Raw genomic sequence first — 26,528 nt, 5'->3', positions numbered from 1 at the left:
GATATTCAAGCAAGAAGTATGCGGGACAATTTAGTGTTCGCCGGAATTCCGGAGCGTGCAGAGGAAGACGCAGAAGCTACCATCAGAAACTTCATGCAACAAGAACTTAAACTTTCTCGGGACACCGTCAACAACATCACGTTTCATCGGGTCCACCGCATAGGAGGGGTGAGGAAAGAAGCTCAGCGTCCAAGACCTATCGTGGCCAAGTTTGAACATTTCAAACAAAAGGAGCTGGTGAAAAGCCGAGGCAGGGAGCTCAGAGGAACGGACTTCAGCGTCAACGACCAATTTCCCAAAGAAATCCTGGATCGTCGCAGAATCCTGTTCCAGCTAAGGAAAAAATTCATTGCGGAAGGAGCCCGGGCTGTCATCGCAGTAGACAGACTGTATGTTAATGGACAACTGTTTCGCGACCAGAACACCACCGCTTGGCTCTACTGAAACCACTTCCGACTAAGGTAACACGCATTTAATAAACTAACTTTAAAAGTTTGGCAGTTAATACAGGTTTTTAGCGCACGCAGCACACTAGACGGCTTTGTCTAGGACTATTAAGGCCGGGTCACTTTATACCCCTTACTGTTCCTCAACCCCCTTGTTTAATGTCTCACCACAGTCGCAGTTCTTGTTGTTGTTGTTATGGCCATCATTGTCATTGTTATGGTAATTGTAGCATATCGATATTGACGCTCAAAAATGTTTTATCTGGAAGCAGTCTACCAGATACTATACACCCACACATACACGTAGATAGTCACACACTCGCATGCATAGACGCCCACTCAAACATACACGCACCCCCTCATCTAAACATCACACATGTATGCATTCATACACTAACATATACACATGCCCACTCAAGCTCAGACAGATCTCCTCATCTTAGTAGCACACATGGAGACATTCACACATTGACATTTGCACACACATTCATCCTGACACATTCACACTCATACACACACAGTCATTCACATACACACACATCCGTCCATTTTAACATTAGATTGCACTCAGGGGGTCTAAGTTAGGACAGCATGAATTCACTACGCTTTGTCACTTGGAACGTGTGTGGTATTGGCTCATTTGCTAAGAGACGTAAAATCTTAGAATATCTAACAACAGTACAGGCAGACATTGTCCTACTACAGGAAACTCACTTAGCCAAAACAGGACAGTGAACATTAAATTCACCAGAATTTCCACACGTATACTTAGCTAGTTATAATTCAAAACAGAGAGGTGTAGCAATTTTAATCAACAAAAGAATATGTTTCAACTGTAAAGACACTATTGCAGACCCAAAAGGTAGATTCATAATTATTAAAATTTCAGCATATAACAAAGAATTATGTATTGCCAATATATACGGTCCAAATAGTGATGACCCCTCCTTCTTCCACCACCTTTTTGCTGCAATATCATCATACTCAGACACAGAATTTATACTGGGAGGGGACTTCAAATTAGTACTTAACCCAGAATCTGACAGACGTAGTACAGCAGCTAGTTACCGTACTTGCCAGTCATCCGAAACAGTAAAACAATATATGAATGATTTCGGCCTATGCGATGTCTGGCGTACTTTTCACACCACGCTTAGAGAATACACGTTTTTTTCACCAGTCCATCATTCTTACTCCCGGATAGACTTTTTTCTTATCAGTAATACAGTCATGAAAGATATACGTGACACACAAATTCACCCTATAACAATCAGTGACCATGCACCTGTCACTATGACGGTCACTGTAAAAGTTAGTGCACCACCTTTTAAACGGTGGAGACTGAATACATCATTACTAACGGACTCAGAGTTTCTAGAAGTTATTAAAAAAGATTGGACAACATTTATTGAAACAAATGACTTGCCAAGTATCTCTGCGTGCATTCTCTGGGAGACAGCAAAGGCTGTAATACGAGGCAGAATAATATCATATTCAGTACATAAAAAGAAAAAGGAAAAAGCACTCGAGACAGAACTAGAACAGAAAATTAAAACTTTGGAATCAGCACATGTTGCCTCCCAAGAAAAACACCTTCTAAATGAGCTGAGGAAAAGTAAAATGAAATTGCAAGAATTAAGAGACAAAAAATTGTGTCAATTACGCTTGGACAATTTTGAACATAGTAATAAATCAAGTAAGTTTTTAGCAAACCAACTAAAACAGAATAAAGAGAAGGCAGCAATCTCTTCAGTTACAGACCCCAATGGGAAGGCAACTCATAGCCTAGGAGAGATAAGGATATTTAGGGACTTCTATAAAAAATTATACTCACCTAATATTAATCCAACCAATTCTGAAATAGAAGAGTTCTTAAACAACATCGACCTACCAAAATTAAATAATGAACAAATATCGGCATTAGAATTACCTCTCTCAATATTGGAACTTCACGAGGCACTACAATGTATGCCTAACGGGAAAGCCCCAGGTCCAGATGGACTTCCAGCAGAATTCTACAAAACATTTTGGCCTCTGCTAGCACCACTATTCCATAGAATGGTTATAGAAATTAAAGAAACTAGCAGCATCCCCCCAAATATGAATTGTGCAGACATTAACCTGCTCCTCAAACCTGACAAAGACCCTGCTCTCCCCTCTAGCTACCGACCAATATCACTCATAAATGCGGACCTTAAAATCATCAGCAAAGCACTGGCTAGTAGAATTGAAAAAGTGACACCTTATATAATACATCCAGATCAAACGGGTTTCATTAAAGGCAGACAGTCCACTAACAACATGAGGAGACTAATTGGCGTAATAGACTACTGCAACATTCAAAATAAGGAAGCCATAATCATCTCATTGGACGCAGAAAAGGCTTTTGACAGGGTCAACTGGAAATTTCTAATGGCAACCTTACTAAAATTTGGATTTCGCGAGAACTTCGTAACCTGGATTAAAATTTTATACAGTTCACCTAAAGCCTGCGTAAAAACGAATGATCAAATCTCCCCAAGCTTCACTCTCAGAAGGGGCACTAGGCAAGGTTGTCCACTTTCTCCATCACTATTTGCTATATTTATTGAACCATTGGCAGCAGCAATTCGGAACAATAATAATATCAAAGGTATTCAAACAGCAAGTATAACCCATAAAATTAGTCTTTATGCAGATGATGTATTACTTTTTCTTCAAAATACACAGGGTTCCCTCACAGAGACGATAAGACTCATAGATAAGTTCTCCTCCATTTCAGATTACTCTATTAATTGGAATAAGTCGACTACTCTTCCAATATCTTGTGACTTCCAGTCCAATCCAACTATCCCACTTCAATCTGGGAACATTAGATATCTGGGTATTAACATTTCTGCCAAGCTGTCAGATCTGATGCGATTAAATTACAGTCCGCTGCTTAAAAAGATAGAAGATGACCTTGCACGGTGGAACAATCTACCCACATCACTTCTGGGAAGAGTAGCAACAGTCAAAATGATGATCTTACCAAAAATTAACTACACGTTCTCAATGGTTCCGAGTCAACCTCCGCGGACTTGGTTTAATTCACTGGACTCCTTAATCTCAAAATATCTATGGAAATCTAAACCACCACGAATAAGTTTAAAAACTTTACAGAAACCCAAAAACTGTGGGGGTTTGGAGCTTCCCAATTTCTACAACTACTTTCTTGCCAATAGATTGATATATGTCCTAAAATGGACTACACAAAATAACTTAGACCTTAACTGGCTGGATATTGAGCAAACGTTCTGTAATGATATTCGAGTCCAGGACCTGCCATTTATCAGTCATATACTTAAACGACAATGTTGTTTTAAGAGCATCAACATCAGCACATCACTGACAGCCTGGTGGGAATTTTTTTTTTTTTTTTTTATTCCCTCCTCCACCCCCCCTCTGTGGGGGACTGTATCTATTTATTTATTTATTTATACATTTTTTTTTTATTTTTATTTTTTTATTTTTTATTTACTTATTTATTTATTTTTTATTTTATTTTATATTTTTATTTACTTCCTCAAAAGAAGGAGAGGGAGGGGGGGGACAAAGGAGAAGGAGGGAAGAGAGAGAGAGGGAGAGAGAGGAATGGAAAGAAAACAGAAAAAAAAAAAAATAAACAAAAGAAAAAAAAAAAAACAAACCAAGAAAAAAAACAAAACAGATAATCTGCTTCCATGTCTGTTGAAAAGAGAAAGACAACATACAACATCTGTACTAATCACAACGACCATCAAACGTTGAATGTTGTTGAACAGCACACACAACCAGCCTTACAACCCATGCCCAGAAACAACAGCCGATCAAGACAGTGTGTGTCCGTGAGCACGTGTCCGTGAGCACCTGTGTGCACACCTGTGTGTCAGCGCGCTGGTGTTCCTAAGGTTTCTCCAAGTAATTGTCTAGTAGTGTGTGTGGGGAGCCACAGCCCCGCCCACCCAGGACATGAAGTCGACCCGGGGGAGACCCGGGCCACAGATATCCAGAGGCCCCCCAGGGCACGGGAACCCCAGGAGGACCAACGCAGGGACAATTGCAGCCCCCACCCAGAAAAGGGCAGAGGAGCGCTCCGGAGGGGGGCCATCCGGCAGCCACATCACAGGAGCCCCAGGGGGCCGTGGCGACGAGCACGCAGGCCCCGCCGGCGGCCGGCCACACAAGGGCAGACCGGACCCCGGGCCCAGAGATCCAAGGGCCCCCCCACCCCCCAGCCAGGGCCCCGACAGAGCCGGAAGGGCCAGGCCCCGGCAGGCAACCGCCGAGAGTGAGCCAGCACACACCAGAGCATCCAGCCCCAGACATCGAGAACCACCAACGCATCGGCGGCCGGGGGCCTCATCCACCAGCAGGGAGTGTGGCGGGGGGTAATAGAGCCTGAGATGTTATTTCAGGTGGAGTCTAAGACCCAACCTGACACATACGTATAGACAGACAGGCACACACATACACAAGCATACGTTCCCACCCTCATGCACACATAAACAAATATTCACCCATTCGCCCAACATGAAGACACAGAAATGAACGCCGTACACACACTCACACTCCCCATATATACTCTATACTCCGAGATCTAGGCACCACCGCCCCCAGAGGGGCAATCCGCCACCAGACCTCGGAGATGGATCCCTTTTTTCCTCTGGCATGGGGACAAGAAGACCACCCCGGACCCCACAGCAGCCAAGAAGCCCACCAGCCCAGACCCCGACCGGACGGCCAGCTCCTCCCAGCCCCCGGCCCCAGATGGTGAACAGAGAACGGGGGCGTGAAAAGACCCCATGCTTCCCTCCGCCCGCTCATATGTGGTGTTGGTGCGTGTTGTTCTAAAGTGTTTTAAAACAGGGGAAGGGCATGGTGCTAACCACCCTCTGCCAATCAGCAGCTGGTGTCAGCTCGGCCCCTCCCCAGAACCCTCAATGTCTATATGCAACTTAAAATTGAGAAGTGGGCACTGGCACCAGAGGTAAGGCTGAATGAACAGACCGCCCTCTGGACGCCATTCCTTGTGCCCACCCCCAAGGCCCTAAATGTATGTGTCATGAGAGAGTAAGTAATGAGAGTGTCTAAGTTGTGATGTGTGATTGAGACACAGGTGGCCACGGGGGGACAGAGGAGGAATACCTCCCCTGCATCCCAGCGACGCACCTGCACCTCAAAGCCCTATATGTGTGTTGGGGTGACGGAGCGGGAGGAGGGAAGCATTTAGGGATGGGGAGGAAAGGATCGGGGGGGGCAAAGTACCCCCCCTCTGGAGCCAGCCCCCCCGCTGACCCCCATAAGCACCCCCGTTCCCCGAAATCCACCCAGGGCGGGAGAGCCGAGGCCCATCCAGTCCGGGGGCCCAGAGCAGCGGCACCACCGGGCACCACAGAGCCCGGGGCAGCCAACCAGACCCCACCACAGAGGGAAAAACTACACCCACCCCACCATTCAGTCAACTCCCAGACTACATAAGACAACAGACACCCAGGTTGGGTCCATTCTCCTACTCTATTGGATTCCCCCCCACCCCCGCAGAGTGGATACCCCTAAGGCAGGGACCACCTGCGGGCAGATGGTAACAACCTCCCCACCAGCTAAAGAGGCCCCCAGCCCCTCCAATGCGCCGAAGGTCCCCGCGCCGGGGCCGGGCCCCAGTGCACGCGCCAGCCCACACCCCGGCGACCCACCCACCAGGACCCAAGCCCCCCCAGCCCAGCCGGAACCCCAGCCCGGAGGCAGAGCGCCCCCAGAACCCCAAGCCCGCCCCGGACCCACCCAGGAGCAGCACGGCCGCCAGGCTGGTACCCTACGTCCGCCGGCACAGGCTACCCCAGCAGCGCTGCATGCAGCCACCAGAAAGACGCCACCCAAGAGCCACCAAAGCCCCATCCAGGCCAGGACCGCAGTCCCAGCGCCGAACCCCCCCAGAAACCCCCCCCCCAGGGAACCCCCAGACACCCCAAGCCCATAGGCCCCCCCCCACACCAACAACAAAGACCGAAGCGGGACAAACCTGCGACCCCCCACCGCCACTAGGTGATGGAGCTGATCAAAGGAGCCCAGAGAGATTGGTCTAATGTGGCGGCAGAAGCTGTATCAAGACTAATATGGTCCAGCAAACTCTCTCTATATTGGTTGATATTAAGGTTATTTTTATTTTTCCAGTTCATGAGGACAGTCTTCTTAGCAATGCATAAAGCGGTGAAAGCCATGTGGGTTGTGTTAATCTCTGTAGTGACACCATCTAAGTCACCCAACAAGCAGACTGAAGGAGAGGCTGGAATGGTACATTTCAGACACTTTGATAAGTCCTCACAAATCCTGCGCCAAAACATCTGAACAGGTGGACAGAACCAAAGAGCATGGATGTAATTGTCAGGTGTATCCCCTTGACAGTGTGAGCAGTTGTTAGAAGATGTAAAACCCATCCTGAACATCCGATGCCCTGTATAGTGCACTCTATGCAGGATTTTGTATTGTATTAATTGTAAATTGGGACTTCTAATCAGTTCAAAGGTTTTTAAGCATGTCTTAGACCAGAAATTGTGGTCCCAGCTGATTGATAAATCTGCCTCCCATTTTGCAATAGGAAGGGATATTGAATCATCCATTGTAGAAAGTGTCCTGTATATTTTAGACAGTAATTTGGGGGTTTTGAGATTAAGGAATTCTGCCACCCTTGGTGGTATTTGTAATTTGATTTGATTAGACTTGAATTTCCTTTTTACTATAGATTTAACTTGTTGATATTCTAAAAATCTATTCTTGTTAATCCCATGTCTTTTAACTAATAAGTCAAAGGGGATAAAGTCTATTTCTTCAAATATATGTTCCAAGTATTTAATACCTTTACAACTCCAATCCGGGAAATTTATCATATTATTGTTTAGTAGTATGTCAGGGTTGTTCCAGATGGGAGTACGTTTGCATGGGATTAATGAAGACTCAGTCATTTTAAGAAACTCCCACCATGCTGTCAGAGAAGAGCTGATACTGATGCTTTTGAAGCATTCATGTCGTTTAATGTTTGAGCTAATGAATGGTAGATCCGAAATGTCTATGTTATTGCATAGAGCCTGTTCTACGTCTAGCCAAGGTTCATCTAAGAAGGTATGTTTTAGCCATCCTGAGATGTTTTGAAGCCTGTTGGCTAAGAAGTAGTGGTGAAAGTTAGGCAGATCTAGTCCTCCTTTGTCCTTGGTCCTTTGCAGCGTTTTTAAGCTAATACGCGGTGGTTTATCTTTCCAAAGGAATTTAGAGATGGCGGAGTCCAGAGATCTAAACCAGTCAGGTGATGGTTTACTTGGAATCATTGCAAATAAATAATTAATTCTTGGTAACACCATCATTTTTATTGATGCAACCCTTCCCATGAGTGATATGGGCAGGGACTTCCATCTAACCAGCTCATCCTCTACCTTCTTTAAAAGTGGGATGTGGTTTAATTTAGTTAAGTCTGCCAGCCTAGGTGAAACATTAATACCTAAATATTTAACATCCCCAGATTGCAGTGGAGTGGAGGAAGAGTTCTGAAAGGAGCAGTTAATTGGAAGAACTGTAGATTTTAACCAGTTTATTGAATAATCTGAGACTCTTGAGAAAGAGTTTATTAATGTAATTACCTCAGAGAGAGTGGTTTGTGAATGCTGGAGAAAAAGTAACACATCATCCGCATAAAGACTGACCTTATGTTCCACATTCTTGCATTTGATGCCTTTAATCACTATAGCCTGTCTAATTGCTGCTGCTAGTGGTTCAATAAAAATTGCAAAGAGTGAGGGGGAGAGAGGGCATCCCTGCCTGGTGCCCCTCTTGAGACAGAAGCTAGAGGATGTTTGGTCATTCGTCCTAACACATGCTGTTGGGGAACTATATAATATTTTTAACCAGTTTATAAAAGAGGTTCCAAAACCAAATTTGTGTAATGTTGCAAATAAAAAACTCCAACTAACTCTATCGAATGCTTTTTCTGCATCTAGAGACAATATTATGATTTGAAGGTTTTTATTGCACGAATAGTCTATCAGATTGAGTAATCTACGTGTGTTTGTTGATGAGTGCCTCCCTTTTATGAAACCAGTTTGGTCAGGATGAATTATGTGAGGGGTTATCTTCTCTATTCTTTTTGAGAGAGCTTTGCAGATTATTTTAAGGTCAACATTAATAAGTGATATTGGACGATAGCTGGTAGGCAATATAGGGTCTTTGCCTGGTTTTAGCAAGAGACTAATGTTGGCAGAATTCATATTTGGTGGTAGTCTACCATTTTCCTTGGTTTCCTGCAACATTCTGTAGAATGTTGGTGACAGAATTGTCCAGAATTCTTTATAGAATTCTACTGGAAATCCATCTGGGCCTGGAGCCTTATTATTGGGCATACTGTTCAAAGCTTCCTGGAGTTCACCTGGTGTCAGCAGAGAATCCAGTGCCATCGTTTGATTATCTGATAATTTCGGAAGGGTTATACTATCAAGAAACTGATCAATTTCGTCTTTAGATGGGTTTATCTGTGGTAAGTATAAAGATTTGTAAAAGTCCCTGAAAGTGTTGTTTATTCTTTCAGGGTCATATACTGTATCCCCAGTTGAGTCTTTAACAGCACATATAGTTGTTTTTTCTTTATTTATTTTTAACTGGTTAGCTAAAAATCTACCTGATTTATTACCATATTCATAATTTTGCCAGCGAAGTCTTTGTGCTAAGAATTGTGTTTTTTTATGAATAATTTCATTTAATTCTAATTTTGCTTTACGTATTTTATTCAGCATTTCCTGTTCCTGGGATGATACATAAGCTTCTTCTAAGGGTTTGATGTTTTCTTCTAATTCCTGAATATACTTGTTTTCTCTTTTCTTTTTATGTGATGAGAATGAGATTATTTTACCTCTCATCACAGCTTTGCCTGCTTCCCAGAGAACAGATGCTGATGTTCCAGGCAGGTCATTATAGTCTAAATATAAAGCCCACTCTTTTTTGAAATAGTTAATAAAATCTCCATCTTTAAGCAATGATGTATTAAATGTCCAGTTTCTAATTGGTGGAATGGCTTTCTTATTTATTAGGGTTAAAGATACAGGAGCATGATCGCTGACAGCTATAGGGTGTATCTCAGTGTCTGAAATGTCACTCAGCAGTGAGCTACTGATTAGGAAATAATCCAGACGAGAGTAAGAGTGATGGACGTGTGAGAAGAAAGTATATTCCCTACGGTTGGGGTGAAGAGAACGCCATGCATCGCGAAGACCATAGTCACTCATGTACTGCTTAACTATATTTATGGATTCCCAATTGCGCTGAGCAGCTGTACTGAGCCTATCCATTTCTTTATTTAGTGCGAAATTGAGATCGCCCCCAAGAACGAGTGTGCTATCTAGGTGTTCAGAGAGTGTGGTAAAGAAAACGTGGAAGAATGAAGGGTTATCAACATTTGGACCATATATACTAACAATACATAACTTCTTGTTAAGTATAGACAATTTAATGATTATAAATCTACCTTCTGGATCTATAATTGTGTTGAGTAATGTGAAATTAACATTTTTATGTATTAAAATTGCTACTCCCCTCTGCCTAGAGTTATAACAGGCTGAGAACACATTAGGAAACTCAGGTGTTTTAAGTTCATCTGTAGCTGTGGCAGGTCTATGAGTCTCTTGTAATAAAACAACGTCTGCCTGTAGTTTTTTAAGCTGGCTAAATATTTTTAACCTCTTCTCTCTGGAGCCAGCTCCATGCACATTCCATGAGACAAACCTTAGTGTGCCCATAGACATGTGTGTGTAGCTAATATTGCACGTGCAAATGAGTCAGATATGAACGAGCGTGTGAACGCTTGTGTGCGTGTGTATCCTATATGTCTGTGTGCACTATAAGGTCGGAGTGGTTGTGGTGAAGCTGAGTACATATGTACATTATCATGTCGTGCAGATGTGTAAAAATCGAGGGTGTTGTGTGTGATTGAGTAGAAATTTAAAGCAGGTGATCGATGCAGGGAAAGCAGGGAGAAGTGAAAAAGACATACAAAGGGGCACGCGAGTAAGGGTATTAGTGAGAAACATAGAAACATAAACATTGTTAGCACTGTGGCGCCGCCGAGACTGACGGTAGTGTATTTGTTATGACCTAACATTAAATTAGCGAATTAACATGTATAAGCTAGATTAAACAGAAGAGGAAAATATAAGGAAAGAAGAAAAATATAACAGGTTCTTATCTGGAGTGGCGTTAATATAACCAGGGAGTGATGTTAGGGTCGCGGTAGAGCTGTCCATCCACGTAGAGCCGAACCCCGGCGATGACAGCTCGGGAGCCCTTCTGGATGGAGCTGCGTCGGATTGGGAACAGAACTTTGCGTCGCTCCAGAATCTCTTTGGGGAACTGGTCGTTTACGCCAAAGTCCGTTCCTTTCAGCTCCCTGCCGCGGCTCTTCACCTGCTGCTTCTGTTTGAAATTCCCGAATTTGGCCACAATAGGACGCGGTCTCAGGGCACCAGGCCTCTTAGCTCCCAGCCGATGGACTCTGTCAAAGCAGATGCTTTCCACAGTGTCCTCTGGAAGCTTCAGGTGGGTCTTGATAAATGTTTTAACCGTAATTTCTGCGTCCTCTTCAGCAGATTCCGGGATGCCTGAAAACACCAGGTTATCTCTCATACTACGGGCTTGGAGATCGATGACAGTCTCTTTTATTTTTTTATTTTCTTCTTTTAGATTGGTCACATTCTCAGTTAGAGACTTGACCGAGCCCCGTAGTGAGGCGTTTTCAGCAGCGAGTGTTTCCACCTGTTGCTGGCTGAATTCCAAAGACTCCCTCAGGGATGTGAACTCCTGATGCAAAATCTCGACCAGAGACAACCTCGCGTCGAAGCTGGACAATCGCTTGTCGATTGACTCCAGTATGTCGGCGAAGTCTTTACTAGTCGGCGAAGTTGCTCCGGGGGAGTCTGCCGGGCGACTTCTTTTGGATGACGGCGTCTCGCTTTTTCCCGGGGAAGATGTATTGAGGTTCTTCTTCATGACTGTAGTGTCGAAGTACCAGTCAATGTATTCTTCGAGTGATTCCAACTTCCCCTCGCTGTCCTCGCTCAGCTCGCTGTTCATTCAGATTTTCCGCCAAGTCTCCGGCGTCTGACGTCACTTACCGCATTTCCGGTCTTCCTCCTTCCTTACTCTCCGGTCTTCCTCCTTCCTTACTCCTTACTACAATGTATGCCTAACGGGAAAGCCCCAGGTCCAGATGGACTTCCAGCAGAATTCTACAAAACATTTTGGCCTCTGCTAGCACCACTATTCCATAGAATGGTTATAGAAATTAAAGAAACTAGCAGCATCCCCCCAAATATGAATTGTGCAGACATTAACCTGCTCCTCAAACCTGACAAAGACCCTGCTCTCCCCTCTAGCTACCGACCAATATCACTCATAAATGCGGACCTTAAAATCATTAGCAAAGCACTGGCTAGTAGAATTGAAAAAGTGACACCTTATATAATACATCCAGATCAAACGGGTTTCATTAAAGGCAGACAGTCCACTAACAACATGAGGAGACTAATTGGCGTAATAGACTACTGCAACATTCAAAATAAGGAAGCCATAATCATCTCATTGGACGCAGAAAAGGCTTTTGACAGGGTCAACTGGAAATTTCTAATGGCAACCTTACTAAAATTTGGATTTCGCGAGAACTTCGTAACCTGGATTAAAATTTTATACAGTTCACCTAAAGCCTGCGTAAAAAACGAATGATCAAATCTCCCCAAGCTTCACTCTCAGAAGGGGCACTAGGCAAGGTTGTCCACTTTCTCCATCACTATTTGCTATATTTATTGAACCATTGGCAGCAGCAATTCGGAACAATAATAATATCAAAGGTATTCAAACAGCAAGTATAACCCATAAAATTAGTCTTTATGCAGATGATGTATTACTTTTTCTTCAAAATACACAGGGTTCCCTCACAGAGACGATAAGACTCATAGATAAGTTCTCCTCCATTTCAGATTACTCTATTAATTGGAATAAGTCGACTACTCTTCCAATATCTTGTGACTTCCAGTCCAATCCAACTATCCCACTTCAATCTGGGAACATTAGATATCTGGGTATTAACATTTTTGCCAAGCTGTCAGATCTGATGCGATTAAATTACAGTCCGCTGCTTAAAAAGATAGAAGATGACCTTGCACGGTGGAACAATCTACCCACATCACTTCTGGGAAGAGTAGCAACAGTCAAAATGATGATCTTACCAAAAATTAACTACACGTTCTCAATGGTTCCGAGTCAACCTCCGCGGACTTGGTTTAATTCACTGGACTCCTTAATCTCAAAATATCTATGGAAATCTAAACCACCACGAATAAGTTTAAAAACTTTACAGAAACCCAAAAACTGTGGGGGTTTGGAGCTTCCCAATTTCTACAACTACTTTCTTGCCAATAGATTGATATATGTCCTAAAATGGACTACACAAAATAACTTAGACCTTAACTGGCTGGATATTGAGCAAACGTTCTGTAATGATATTCGAGTCCAGGACCTGCCATTTATCAGTCATATACTTAAACGACAATGTTGTTTTAAGAGCATCAACATCAGCACATCACTGACAGCCTGGTGGGAATTTCTTAAAATGAACCAAACCTCACTGGTCCCATGCAAACTGACACCCATCTGGAACAACCCTGACATCTTGTTAAATAAAAAAATGATAAACTTCCTGGCTTGGCATAATAAAGGAATCAAGCGCCTCGAACATAATCCAAGACAATCGCATGATATCATTTGACAAAATAGCAGAAACTTATAGCATTGAGAAAAACAAATACTTAGAATATCTTCAGCTTAAATCAATAATACATAATAGATGGTGCCGTAAGCAATTAGAGCTGGAGCTTTCACCTAAAATAGCAAACTTCTTAATAACACCAACTAAAAAACTACTGTCTAGGATTTACGTGCATCTAGCAGAATCTGATATAACGCTCTCACTCCCTACCCACAAATGGGAAAGGGATTTACTCATCAATCCAGACACTAACTTCTGGAGGCAAATTTGCTTGAATACCTTCCGAATGAATCAGAACTCCAACCTGCAGCTATTACAGTACAAAATTTTACACAGAACACACTACACAGGGCAGAGGATGTTCCAGATGGGTATCAGAGATACTGACATATGCCTAACTTGTAAAAAGGACGCACCAGATAATTACCTGCATGCTTTCTGGTACTGCACACCGGTCAACGAATTCTGGCAAAGGATTTGTGAAGACTTATCGACACACCTAGGGCATCCCATCCCACCCTCCCCCTCACTCTGCCTGCTTGGGGACCTCACTAACACTAATATAGACACGAATAAATCATGCATGCTTCTTACAGTACTAACCATTGCCAAGAAAACAATCCTTCTGAACTGGAAGTCAAAAGAGAATTTAAATATAAATCTGTTCAAAAATCTACTCTGGGATTATGTTTCCATGGAGAGGTCATCTGCCTGTAAGAAAAATCAATTGATCGATTTTGAAGATATTTGGGCTCCAATAATTAACTTTTTAATGTAATGTTGTCGAGGGTGGTGGGGCATTACCATCACTGTCCCGGGTTGGGGGCTGGGGGCGGAGGGGCAGGGTTGTTGTGGTCCTCTGGGGTTTCTCTTGGCTGAGGGCACGTGGTCAATGTCTCTGGGTGGCCGCTGGCCTGGCCTGTTGGGGGCGGTGCGGGGGGTTGGGGGTTCTGCCCCCCTGGGGTGGGTGGCGCGCTGAGGGTGTGATCGGGGGGTGGGGCCTCTGGGTTCCGCCTGTGCCGCTGCGCTGGGGTGGGTGGGTTTGGGGCCGTGGGCTCTATCTGCTGGGGCCGCTGCTCCGGCTCCCGGGCGGGTGGTCGCCCGCATGCTGGGGGTGCCTGGTCTGCCCGGGCCCGTTGCCTGGTGGGGCGGGTCGTTGTCTGCCGTTGGCGATTCCGGCGCGGGGCCCTCGGGCGCTGTGGGGTGGTTGGGGGGGGGGGCGGTGGGGGGAGCCTCTGCCTCGCCTGGGGGGGGGCTTGGGGTGGCCGGGGGGCGGGGGTCATCCCGCCTAGCCGGACCGGCTCCCCGTTTGCTGGGGGGTCTGGAGTTGTCCCGTCCTTGGCTGCTAGCCGGGGTCTCATCGGGCGTGGTGTGGTGGGTCTCTCCCGGTCTGCGCCTGGGGGGGGTCCCTGCTGCCGGGCTGCCTGTGGCGCCCCTGAACACCTCGGTTGGCCGTCCCTGCCGGCTGTGCGGGGTCAGGGATGGGGACTAATCGGGGCCAATCGGGGATCTGGCCCCGGTGCCGGGGGGGGGCCCACTCCTGGCACGCCCTTATTGCTCCCCTGGGCCCAACACCACATTTCACACAACACTAGGGCCTTGAGGGGCGGTGGGGAGGTGCGCTGAGACACTGCTCCTCAAATTTTACTTGCATGTTAGACATCACATGACACTAGGGCTGAGGAGGTGGGTTGAGGCAGGTGGGGCTCTGCCGTCTGACAGCGGTGGGGTGCCCGTGCCTCAACTGCTCGCCCACTTTTTGCACCTTAGTGATATACACAGTCCATATTACATTAGGGCCTTGGGGGTGCGGGGAGGGGGATGGGGGACTCTGCCATCTGCCAGTGGTGGGGCCCTCATACCCGAACTGCACCCACTAATTTTAATGCATTGTAGATATAAACACACGATTTACGCTAATTAAATAAGGCAGCATTTTTGCACTCACTTATCTTGGGGTATATTTAAACTGATTTTTTTTTTTAAGAAAAGTATACCCAAATTTAGGAAATAAATTATTTTAAATAAATGAAGCTGAAGTTCACCCACGCTGTAAACCCTGCTAGGTTGAGTTTACTCAAATCAGAGGAAATTAGTTGCCTCAAATGATTTAAGTTTAAAAGCTCAGTTTTTCAAGTTGCTTGAACTTGAATGTGTTATTAAACACTCTAAATGATTTAAGCAGATTTAGCTTAAGTTGTAACTTTTCATGTGGAATGAACTGCAATGTCTCTGAATTAATTTAATTAATACTCATTAAGGTCAGTTCATTTATAATTCCTAATTTCAGGAGCCAGTTAATAAATCTATTTCATTTTCAAATATTTCTCCTATGATACGTAATACCTGTTTACAATAATTCCGGGGGGAGGCATTTCCAGTAAAGCAGTGCTCACTGACACAGATTATAAAGCTTGTTAGACTACGCAACATTATTTAGCAGAGCTGAGAGAAGGTGAGAGCTCCCCTAGTGGCTGCAGAAGTGCATTTCCCTAGAGCAGATATAATGGGTGGCAGCCTCATTGCTTTTTAATCACAACTTGGGATTGAACAACAAATTTAATTATTTTGCTCATTTAATATTTCACTTTTAATTAGGCTTAATTTTTGGATATCCATCTTTACATAATATTTAGAATCCCACCGCAGTTGAGAATGGAATGCCACAGATATTAGTCTCTACCACATATCATTGCTTGTTCCGTTTCAGGATTCCTTTGGTTGTTTAAACTGATTGCTCTGTATCAGTTGGCTTTGTGTATTTAGAGATGTATAACTGCTAAAGAGTCCTGAGAAACTGATGGTTTAAATACCAGGATTAGAATAAGCAGGATTTAATGTGTGTTCTTATGGTGGGGATGTTAGAAGTCATTGAGGTTTTTTTATTCTATGTACATCCAGTCTTAGTCTCCCAGCCAAAATCACTCCATGGAGCACAAACCAACACATCCCACCAAGATCCATTTTAGCTGTGGTAGTCACAATATATTTGGGGTTTTATGTGCTTGTCCTACTCAACATCATGACAATGAATTAAAAATCTACGAAATCATTGGCAGTACTATGTCATGCTATGCAAATATACATCCAACACTATTGGTCTACAGGGAAGTGGGCAGTTCCAGGACCCACACAGCAAAGAATATCACTGTTCAGGCTCTTTTCTGCAAATATAAGGCTACAAGGCCAAGTGTGGGTAATCAAAGTGGCCTTACATTAACAAATACATCACCCCAAAAAAAGCATTACATGAGCAATCACAGCTGCTCCATTTTTTTTTTATCTCAACAGAGAACATCTTGCAAGGTCAGTATTTGGCAGAGTTTCCTTCATGACGGTGGGCGAAATATACCACAGCTGCAGAACAGCCCAGCCTTGGCAGAATAGCCACATTAATTAGCTCTTGAACAAAGACCTTTACTCCCAAAGGGACAGAAAACTGTATCAAGTCATACTGGCAAAGACCCTTGTTTCAAGCCTGGTACCACTTTGCGTTGGATGCTGAAGAAGGCCCTTTAAATACATTAGGTATGTTATTTGCTAAACTTGGCTTTACTTTACTCATGAAAAATAATACCCCAATTTACCCAAACGAGTGAGTACAAATATTGATTTGAAATATTAATTAATGTTAATATTCAAATTAATTAATATTAATATTGAAATATTAATTGATTTGAGTAAATCTTATAGGATGGTACTGTGACAGTAGGTATATTATAGCTTTATTTATTTAAAATGTCTCCTAGAATTGGGTATACTTTACTTAAAAAGGGTTTAAAGTCAACCCAAAAAAGTGAGTGCAAATTGTTACATCATTCAATCTGAGTAAATTCTACAGTTTATTTTTTTGCAGTTCATGTACAGAATTACAGTACATTACAGTATTTTATCGGCAAGTTTCTCATAAATATTGCCCAGAAAGCATTTTTTCTACAGTATTGTACTATTTTATTGATAAACATCATGTTACTGTAATAACTTCACTGTTTATTACAGCAGGGGTGCAGATTGAACCCATGACCCTGGAGGTGTGAGGCTATAGTAGGAGCAACGGGCCACTATTCATACTGTGAGAAATTATGTATTTTTAATCATACATTGTAACTGATATGTCGTTACACTGCTTGTGTATGCTTTGCACCTTGCTTTTCTCCCATACTTGTGTTTCTTGTTCTCCACACCTTGTGAGCTTCAACATGACAGTTCAAATTGCAAATAATTGCAAATAATTGATTGTTTTTCATAAGGCCCCAGGTTAGTTAGGTCCAGTCTCCTGGAAAATCACTAGAATGTGTCCTTGGCTTTGGAAGCTAAGAGCATCTTATTTTCAGGGAGAGCCCTGTAATATTTATTTTAATAAATTATTTTTATTGATAAACCTTCATACTGATAATGCTCTTGTAGTGGTCCTAAAAGAAAACATGACTGAAGATATTATGTTTGTTTTATCAATTTCAGTACAGACACATTTCACGATTCAGTAACCTGACTTGTCCAATAGATGGCAGTGTAGTACTTCGACTAAGACGTGCTACGGAAATTGCCGGTAAAAACGGAAAGCTCGTTTTCCATTTTAAACGTTTGTCTGACTGAAATGACCACATGTTGTACATATGTAATCGTACTATACATCTAACCTTCAGCGTTGTATTACCTACTTTAATTATCTGCAGCAATAAAATATGTACGCGTAATTGGACAGCTGCAAGTTAAGCAATCTGTCTGATTTTACATTATGGCATGGACGGATGAATGCAGGAGAGACCTGTGAATAAGCTGAAAGTATACATAAAATATGATAAAATAATAAATATTTTTAAACATTTAACTGGATAACGAGAGCTTCACAGTACTTATATAACCCTGCACAATTTCGAATATCATCACAGCTCCCTGAAAATTAACAGCTATCATTATAGTACAAATAAGCAGTTATCCAGACATCCCGAGTCTCCCGGAAGTTCCGGGAGTCTCCTCTTGGCAAATTCAATAAAATATCCCTGAAAGAAGACGCGCGCGCATGACGGAATGAGCGAGAGAGAGAGAGAGCGAGAGAGAGAACGTGCATATGTGTGGATCCCTGCGTGTGTGCCTGTAGCCCGTGCTAGACAGACAGCATCCCGATTGGTTTACTTAGCAAAATAAGCCAATCAAATTTCAATGCGGGCGGGGTTTTATTTAACTTCTCGAGGACCGAAGTTATCAGTTCAGTGGAGCATAATGACAGAGGGAGAGTGCCCCAAAAAACGAAAATATAAAACGCATTTCAATTCAGACTACACAAAAGTGTATCCTTGTCTAATAAGGATGAAAATAATGACAATGTTCCGCGCGCTGTACTGTTTGCAACAGTGATTTCAGCATTGCCCATGACGGTTTAAACGATTGTAAAAGGCATGTTGAGGTGAGTTTAACAAGTGTCATTTCATGTGCTGTATTATTCAGGTCTACACTAGTTAGACAGTTGGTTAGTTGCTAATGCTGTCATGAAAGACTCCTTGAAGACTTTTGTAAAGTAGCAATGGAATATAATTAAGGAATTTGCATAAATGGTAAAGTAATCTACTTTTATTATTTGTCAAAATACATAATATTGACCTTCGTAATTTAGTGCGCTGACCAGAGGAAATTAATGAACAAATTAAACTGTGAAATCAAGTTTGTTGAAGTTATCTCCCTCCTTGTCGGGGGGTTGGGGGCACCTTCCTGAATTGAGTTTTTGCAGGTTGGGATGTCTGAATTATCCCACTTTAGAGAAGGGAGGGGGTGCTGGCTGTGAAAGTTGGGGGGCGGTGGCAGACGATCCGTAGCCGCGCCCAACATACAATCCGTAGGCTCCTGGCCACTTCCCTGCGTTTGATTGCTTTTATTTCTGTGTGGACAGATTTCCGGGATGCTGCACATCGTTCGGGGGTGTGAGTGAGCTGTGGTGCATTTGCGGGAGTCTTCCGGGAGAGGTGTGATGTCTACATAAGATTATGTTTTAAAATGCGATCCAGTTGTTTAAATGTTCTGCCACTACACATTTCTATGCAGGACATAATTCATGGACTCAGACAGAGCAGTAGCACCAAAATTTATTGGTTATTTTAAGAAAGCAAGATAAATTACTGCGCATATGATACAGTAAAATGAGGTCAGTAAGAGCTTTTTTTAACGTTAGTACTGCTAAATCTCACTATTGCGGCACGCGTCAGTCAGACGTAAACACGCGAGAGTATGACAGACTGCGGTCAACGACGTTGTGTGGCGCGAGCGGCAGGTGGCTGTTAACGACCAGAGTCCGCGCCCTTTTACTAAGGGAGATGTCCGACGTTTGAGCTCCGGCAAACAAAACCAAAGCCGGATTTATTTTGATAATTTCTGCTTAGACTTTATTAAACTAATACATGTATGTTTCGTGGTAATTTATGTACTTATCGATGTAGCTGAGTTTCGATAATTTAGAAGTTTCTTGCGAATTTTTAGCTGTTTAGCTAGTTCTTGCTAGTTGGTACTAGCATTGCGTTGTGTTTTCGTTGGTGTGCCTCTGGGTTTTTTGTGTCTATTGATCTATTAATTACTACAGGGAAAATTTACATCGTGTTTGATAGTGAGTGAGAAATACCTCTGTTAATATTTCGGTAAACTATTTTTCCGATTGTGTGATTTCCATACATGTATATAGGCGTCACTTGGTTTACCATAACTTGGTGTTAACTACAGATCTGATTAGGGATTCTGAAATTGCCCTGGTGTGCAGCACATGTCACACTGTTCTGATTACTGGTTGTATTAACAACATATCACATTATATGTAAGTCACAGTATTTTGTGTGTCAGGTATAGAAATAATAATAATTTTTGGATAAATTCAGTTAAACTAATTGAGAGTTAGCTGTGATAAGCTGCCCTACACACAAACGCTCTGACCCCAGAGGTAAGCTGACATGTACCCAAACACCATCATCACAGAGTTAAGCTGTCATTTACTCAAATGCCCTAATTCCAAAGGTAAAGCTCTGATCGAACCAACTGCATCCAACCAAGCGCCTTGACCCAGGAGTTAAGATGACATAAACCCAAACACCCTGATAATAGAGGTAAGCTTTCATCCACTCAGATGCCTTGATCCCAGAGGTAAGCTGCCATCCACCAAACGCCCTGGCCCTAGAGGTAAGCTCCCAAACATGCAACCGGCCCAACCACAGAGGTAAGCTGCTGTCCCTCCAAGCACCCTGATCCCAGAGGCAAGCTGCGGTCTACCCAAACACGCAGGCCCCTGAGGTAAGCTCACATCCACTGAAATTCCCTAACCCCAGTGGCAAGCTGCCATCCGCCCAAACGCTCTGATCTCAGAGGTAAGCTGACATTCACCCAAACCTCCAGACCCCAGAAGGAAGCTGCCATCCACCTAAACGACTTACCCCCAGAGGTAAGTTGACATCCATCCAACTACCTTGATCCTAGGCGTAAGCTGCCCCGGTACGTCTAGGTGGTGACACTCCATCCTACAGGGTTGACATGATGCACTTTCCTGAAGCACACAGAGGACACTTCGGGTTTTAGGTAAGTGTGCTTTGTTTTTCTCTGTGTGTGTTTTATTTGGTATGGATTTTATTTAATGGCATTTACAGATTTTACTGAGCACTGATTTGGTTGATCACTGTTAGCACTTATTCATCAATATTAACATTTATTAACATTTTGTTTGATCTGTTGTGCTGTTTATTGTGTGATTGACCTATTTTATTCCCAAGGTTACTGATTTTATGTGTTTTGGGAAGGTGTATGATACTGTTTTAGCCTGACCCTTGTGCAGAGGTTGGAAGTCTGCGGATGTGTTCCTTTTTAAAGGTCTTAACTTTTTACAGGGTTCCCGCGGGGTCTTAAAAAGTAAAAAATTCAGAAAGTTAAATTTAAGGCCTTAAAATGCCCAGATTTTCATCCTCGGTCTTAAATTTAATTTACCCAAGTCTTAAAATTCTTACCTCCATTCATTCCCAATAAGCATTGTCCGCAGAAAATAAAATAGTAAAATGCTGTAAAACTAATCTGTTGGTTGTGTTTTCTGGTCTGCACCAGTGTCTGCGTGGTAATAAAACTACAAATCCCATTGCGTGATCACTGCGGCTAGGCAAGCACACAGTTTGAGAAGGGTCTGGCTGCAGAACGTGCACTTTCAGCCACTGACGTCAGGTGCACGCTCAGCCACAACAGGAAGTGCAGGGGAATCAAGCGCTAACTTAGTCCGTGAGGCTAATGTGAACGGTATGTTGTTTTATTATTTGTATTACTGAATGATATAGTTACAAGTTTATTTCATGCCATAAATTATTGCAATGTAAATGTTTTGATGTACAGTAGTGCGTTAGTAACTTTTTTCTCTGACTGGAGTGAATTTTTTCAGTTAAAAGGCAACTACAGTACTAGCCAGTTGGCTCACGTTATCTTATCATAAAATAAACACATTTCTACTTTTACAGAGCTTATCCTGGAGTTACCTTGTGAATGTCTTAGTTTCCAGCATATAGTTTTTAGTTGTTCGTGTGGTCTTGAGGTGAACGTTTCTCGGTCTCCTTATGGTAGGGCAAGGCAAGTTTTTATTATCATACACAGGGGTTATTTAAAGTGCTTTATAAAAACAAGATTTTAAAAAGTTAAACCAAGACAAAAAAGCAAAATAGAGATGAAAAAAAAACTTATTTGAATTTGAATTTATTTTGAAAATCTAAAAAATCTGATTAAAAGTGCAGTATATCCTGCCCCGCTCATTCGCTCCTCCCATGTGCCACGCCCCCTCGTTAACCCTGTGTAGATTCCCCGTGTTTATCAGCTGTTTCCAATTGTTTTCATTATCGCTGATGGGACTGGAGCGTAACTTCTGCGATAGGCGGGGGATCACTATATATTTTAAGGCTTAAACTATAAAAAAGTTTATGTATATGGTCTTTCTATATCGCGAATTTTCACCTATGGCTGATGGGTCTGGATCCCCCCACCTAAGTTACATTCCAGACCCATCAGCGATAGATGAAAATCCGCAATATAGAAAGACCATATACATAAACTTTTTTATAGTTTAAGCCTTACAATACCACTCCCACATGCTTTAAACACATGTGAACATATTAAAACGCACTTTGTAAACACATATGATATGTGGATGTTGGGCTAAGGATATGAGTGACATAAAATATGAGAATTTCTGGTATCATTCGAATGTTTCTTGTAATGCATCGTGTTGGTCTTAAATTTTACTCATAATGGTCTTAAAAGGTCTTAAAAGGGCCTTAAATTTAACTTTCTGATACCTGCAAGAACCCTGTTTTTAATAGCATGCATATAAGGTGACATTTTAATTGTTTTATTGGCCATATAATTGTAATTAGATATTAATGGTGCATAATTAAGGGTCCAAAGCATGTAGTGCTATGGAACCTTATCGCAGATTCCAGCAATGGGTATACTGTGGACTTTTCAGTATACACTGGAAAGAACAACTTCCCCACTGGCCAGGGACTTATGACTCTGTCATGTCACTGACCGATAGATGTTTTTTGGGGTCCGGGTACCATGTATATATGGACAACTTCTACACAAGTCCAAAACTTTTCAAGGACTTGTATGCATCTAAGTTTGGAACTTATAGAGAGTTTAGGAAGGACTGTCCACGTAGTGCCATCAATGCACTAACAAAGAAGTCGCCCAGAGGGATGTACCGCTGGATAAGGGACGGGCCTCTTCTCTTTGTGAAGTGGAAGGACACGAGAGAGGTGTCCGTCTGCTCCACCATCCATAACGCCTATGCTGGGGATACGGTACGAAGGAAAGTTAAATCCAAGCAGGGTGTCTGGATCACCGAGTCATTTCCATGCCCCTCACCGGTGACGGAGTACAACAAGTACATGGGAGGTGTGGATTTGTCGGACCAGCTGATCCAGTACTACACGACACAGCACAAGAGAATGAAGTGGTACAGGAAACTTTTTCTTCACTTCTTGGACATTTCCGCGACTAACGCCTACATTATCCACAGAGAGATCATGCAACAGGACAGCATGACCCACAAGGCGTTCATGGAGGAGCTCACCGCACAGCTGTGTGGGTGACACTGAATGTCCCCACAAAGATGAGTGGTGTTCATGTGCCAGTTCTTGGGGCTGAGCTGAGCACTGACGGCAGGATGAAGGCTACCTCAGGGCGAAAGACTTGTATGAATTGCAGGATGCATGGTGGGAACAAAACAAAAACCCCATGGAAATGCGTAGCTTGTGATGTCCAGCTTTGCCTTCAACCAAACAGAAACTGTTTCGAGGCTTGGCATGCGAATCAGGACTAAAAATTTGTTATATTGATTTGTGAATGAACTGTCGCAAATAAACATTATTCATGCACCCATTTATTTTGTGATTTGCTTATTTTGTGTTGTACATTTATTCACTTATGTTGTGACATTCTATCTATCAATAAACTGATTTTGTTTTTAAAAAAAAGGATTTTTTTGTTGCTACTTCTCTTGCATATCAAACTACCTTTCCAAAGTGATGGGTGTGGGGTGCAGTGACATTCCAGACTGACGGGCCATTGACAGTATGCAAACTACTAGAGGTGTGGGAACGCCTATCACATCAATATTCATTGTGCTGGCCACTGACTTTCAGAAAAAGAGTGTCACTCCAAAGTTCTAACACTTTAGTAATCAAACCACATAAAATTTCAGAATGTCTCTTTCACCTGTGTGTAACCAACCCCTGTGTCTATAAGCTTCAGAGCTCAAAAGTCTTACCTAGAAATGTCTATAATGTGATTTTTTATAATTTATCAGCATGTCTGAAAATAGGTTTCTGAAAAGCATATGTTTAAAGTTGATTTTAACAAAAAATAAAATAACATTATGAGTGGTCTCAGATCATTGGTGCTGAGTTTGTGCTGAATAAAAGCACATGCAACACTTTGGGATAAATGTTTTTTAGATAGGTGAAATATTTAAAAATGTCAAGGCATGTCAGACTACCCCGAAAGTGGAAAAGAGGCCTCAGACCCCTGGGGGTTAATCTCCTAGGATTTTCACCCAACCTACATAAATCTGGTGTCATTCAAATCAGGAGACAGTCCTTTTAAAGATTTAGAAAAAAAACTTAAACTTTTGGTAAGATATGGCTACCAGCCACACCCTGACTGTACTGCTGCCTCGCCCATTTCAATCAGACAGCTATATCTCAGGCATGCTTCAGCCAATCATTTCCAGATTTGTCTCATTAATGTAGGGCTGTACCCCAGAGAAATTTCGTGTCGATCGGTCAAACGGGAGCACTACCGCCACTGTTTATTTATGTCTAAGACCCACCTAGGCCAATTCAGCTAAAACGAGTTACCAGATCAGGTAGGAAGGTGTCTACCGATCTCACCTATCTTACCCACAGCAGCAGGAGGCTCAGTGGGCTAAGCCTGTGTGCCTGTAATCAGAGGGTCGCTTTGGTGGGTACTTGAGCTAGGCAGCCCAATGTGCACAGCATACTCTCCGTAAAGCAAGCTGGGGAGACGTAAAGGCGTTTTCCCCACGAAGCTTCTATTATTATTCAACCAGACATTCAGACGGCCTCAGGCACTCCACCGGATGGTTTTTCATTCTGTCCGACATCTACTGACCTGTAACGCCTACACTAAAACCATCTCCATCCTAATTTCTACCTACTACTCAGACCATCTCACCCAAACCAGTCCTGCTCTGTCCTACATCTCCTATCCCGTTCACCCTACGCTCAATCTCCATCGTAATTCTAATCGAATCTAATTCTGTCTGACTTTCTACTACCCTGGCTGCCAGTTCTCTGCCGTTATTCCTCTATTACTTGTCCTACATGTCCTACCTGTCCGATCATCCTAAGCTTTGGACACTTCCATCATTGCAGTTACTAGTTGTATTTGCTGGTCTTATTGCCCTTTTCCTATTTTATGGGTAATAGTTCTGCAGGTAGTTCTATTTCTTTAATGTTATCTTTGAAAGTCTTATTGTACTGTGTTGGCATTGATTTGCATGGTGTGGAAATGTTTCAGCCTTTTAGATTGTGATTATGTCTTTAATGTAAGTAGTACAAGCATAATATTATTCATGTATCTGAGCTGATTTACATTTTATTTCGGTATGAAATGGTTGTTTTGATACGTCCCCCATGGAGGGGACCACATATTGAACGGATTGTGTGAGTGAGTGATTAATAGACTGGGTGCCCCTGGATGGCCAGCTAATTAGCTGCATGTGTTGTGAGGGAGAGGCCCTGTCCGTGCGCGGCCCCCTTTTCCCGCCTTTTTTTTTAATTTTTTTTTTTTAAAGGAAGGTGACACGCTGTTTGTGAGGTGGACAGCTGCGCTGAGGTAAGGCGTGATGTCATCTTTGCCTTTTGAATTTCCCCTCATGTTTGTTAAAATGATTGCTGTCTTTTGAGAGGACAGGAGGACAGGGAGGAGTCGGGGCCCCGAGGACGGCGGCTGCGACGCCCCTGGGCATTCTACTCCGAGCGGGGGCGTCACGCAGGCCCGGCTAACGGCGACGGGCTTGACGGCGGCCCCATATCGACTCGGGTCTCTCTTCATCCCGTATAAATCTTTCGCCTTTTACTAAAGATTTCCGTGGAGAGGGATAGCGATGAGTTCATGGTATTTTTGGAGGCTCTGCCCAAGCAGAGCTGCACTGCTGCTGTCAAAGGAAGACTGGGCCCGGCTTAGCGGCTGGCGTTAGGTGCCCGGTGGCGCGGCTGTGGTCTCCCTGGATCACGCGTGGACTCGCCGGGCGACACCTGCCAGAGGGGCTGGTGAGGGCTGAGCCGCGCCAGCTCCGTCGGCATCCCGCATGCCGGCGCCCGGCGGGGCGCAATTTGTGGGTATCGCTTCTCGGCCTTTTGGCTAAGATCAAGTGGATTTTACGCTCTTTTTATCGCTTTTAAAGGACTGCGTCGGGTTTTTTAGAGGAAGGCACGGTGACCCTAATGCGTGACCAGTAGGTGGCTTGACCGCCGCTGCCACGGGGCGACCCGTGCCTTCCTTTTAGCCTTTTATCCCTGCTTTTATTTTCGTTTTTATTAGGCTGGGGATCCCGCAGTGGCTGGTGGCCTGCCCGCCGCCCTGTTGGGTGAACTGGTGTTTTTATTTCTTAGGTGTTTTTAATAGTTTAGTATTCCTCGGCTCATCCCGGATTGGCGGACGGCAGCAGGACCACGGCGGACGTCGGGACCACGGCGGCAGGAGGACTCTGCTCCAGGAACGACGTCGGTGGACCATCCCGGATGGCGACGGCCGGCGGTGCT

The 26,528-nt window shown here is 43.5% G+C and overlaps 2 long non-coding RNA genes and 1 other non-coding gene across 4 annotated transcripts; all 3 read left to right on the top strand.

Moving 5' to 3' along the window:
* The first annotated feature begins 333 nt into the window (after positions 1 to 333).
* On the top strand, positions 334 to 16,767 carry LOC140579642 (uncharacterized). The gene is made up of 3 exons (XR_011983590.1): positions 334 to 461; positions 16,531 to 16,545; positions 16,669 to 16,767. It is a non-coding gene; the product is annotated as an uncharacterized lncRNA (long non-coding RNA).
* A 1,561-nt stretch (positions 16,768 to 18,328) lies between these two features.
* Positions 18,329 to 23,622, top strand: LOC140579657 (uncharacterized). 2 transcript variants are annotated; one of them, XR_011983595.1, is made up of 3 exons: positions 18,329 to 18,646; positions 19,127 to 19,199; positions 20,236 to 23,622. It is a non-coding gene; the product is annotated as an uncharacterized lncRNA (long non-coding RNA). The 2 variants fall into 2 exon arrangements; XR_011983596.1 differs by lacking the exon at positions 19,127 to 19,199.
* Positions 23,623 to 25,798: 2,176 nt separating this feature from the next.
* On the top strand, positions 25,799 to 25,912 carry LOC140580011 (U5 spliceosomal RNA). Its single transcript, XR_011983792.1, has one exon. It is a non-coding gene; the product is annotated as a U5 spliceosomal RNA (small nuclear RNA).
* Positions 25,913 to 26,528: the final 616 nt, after the last annotated feature.

This window comes from Paramormyrops kingsleyae, chromosome 18 (assembly GCF_048594095.1).
Source record: "Paramormyrops kingsleyae isolate MSU_618 chromosome 18, PKINGS_0.4, whole genome shotgun sequence".
NCBI lineage: Eukaryota > Metazoa > Chordata > Actinopteri > Osteoglossiformes > Mormyridae > Paramormyrops > Paramormyrops kingsleyae.
This window is presented reverse-complemented; position numbering and strand designations above follow the sequence as displayed.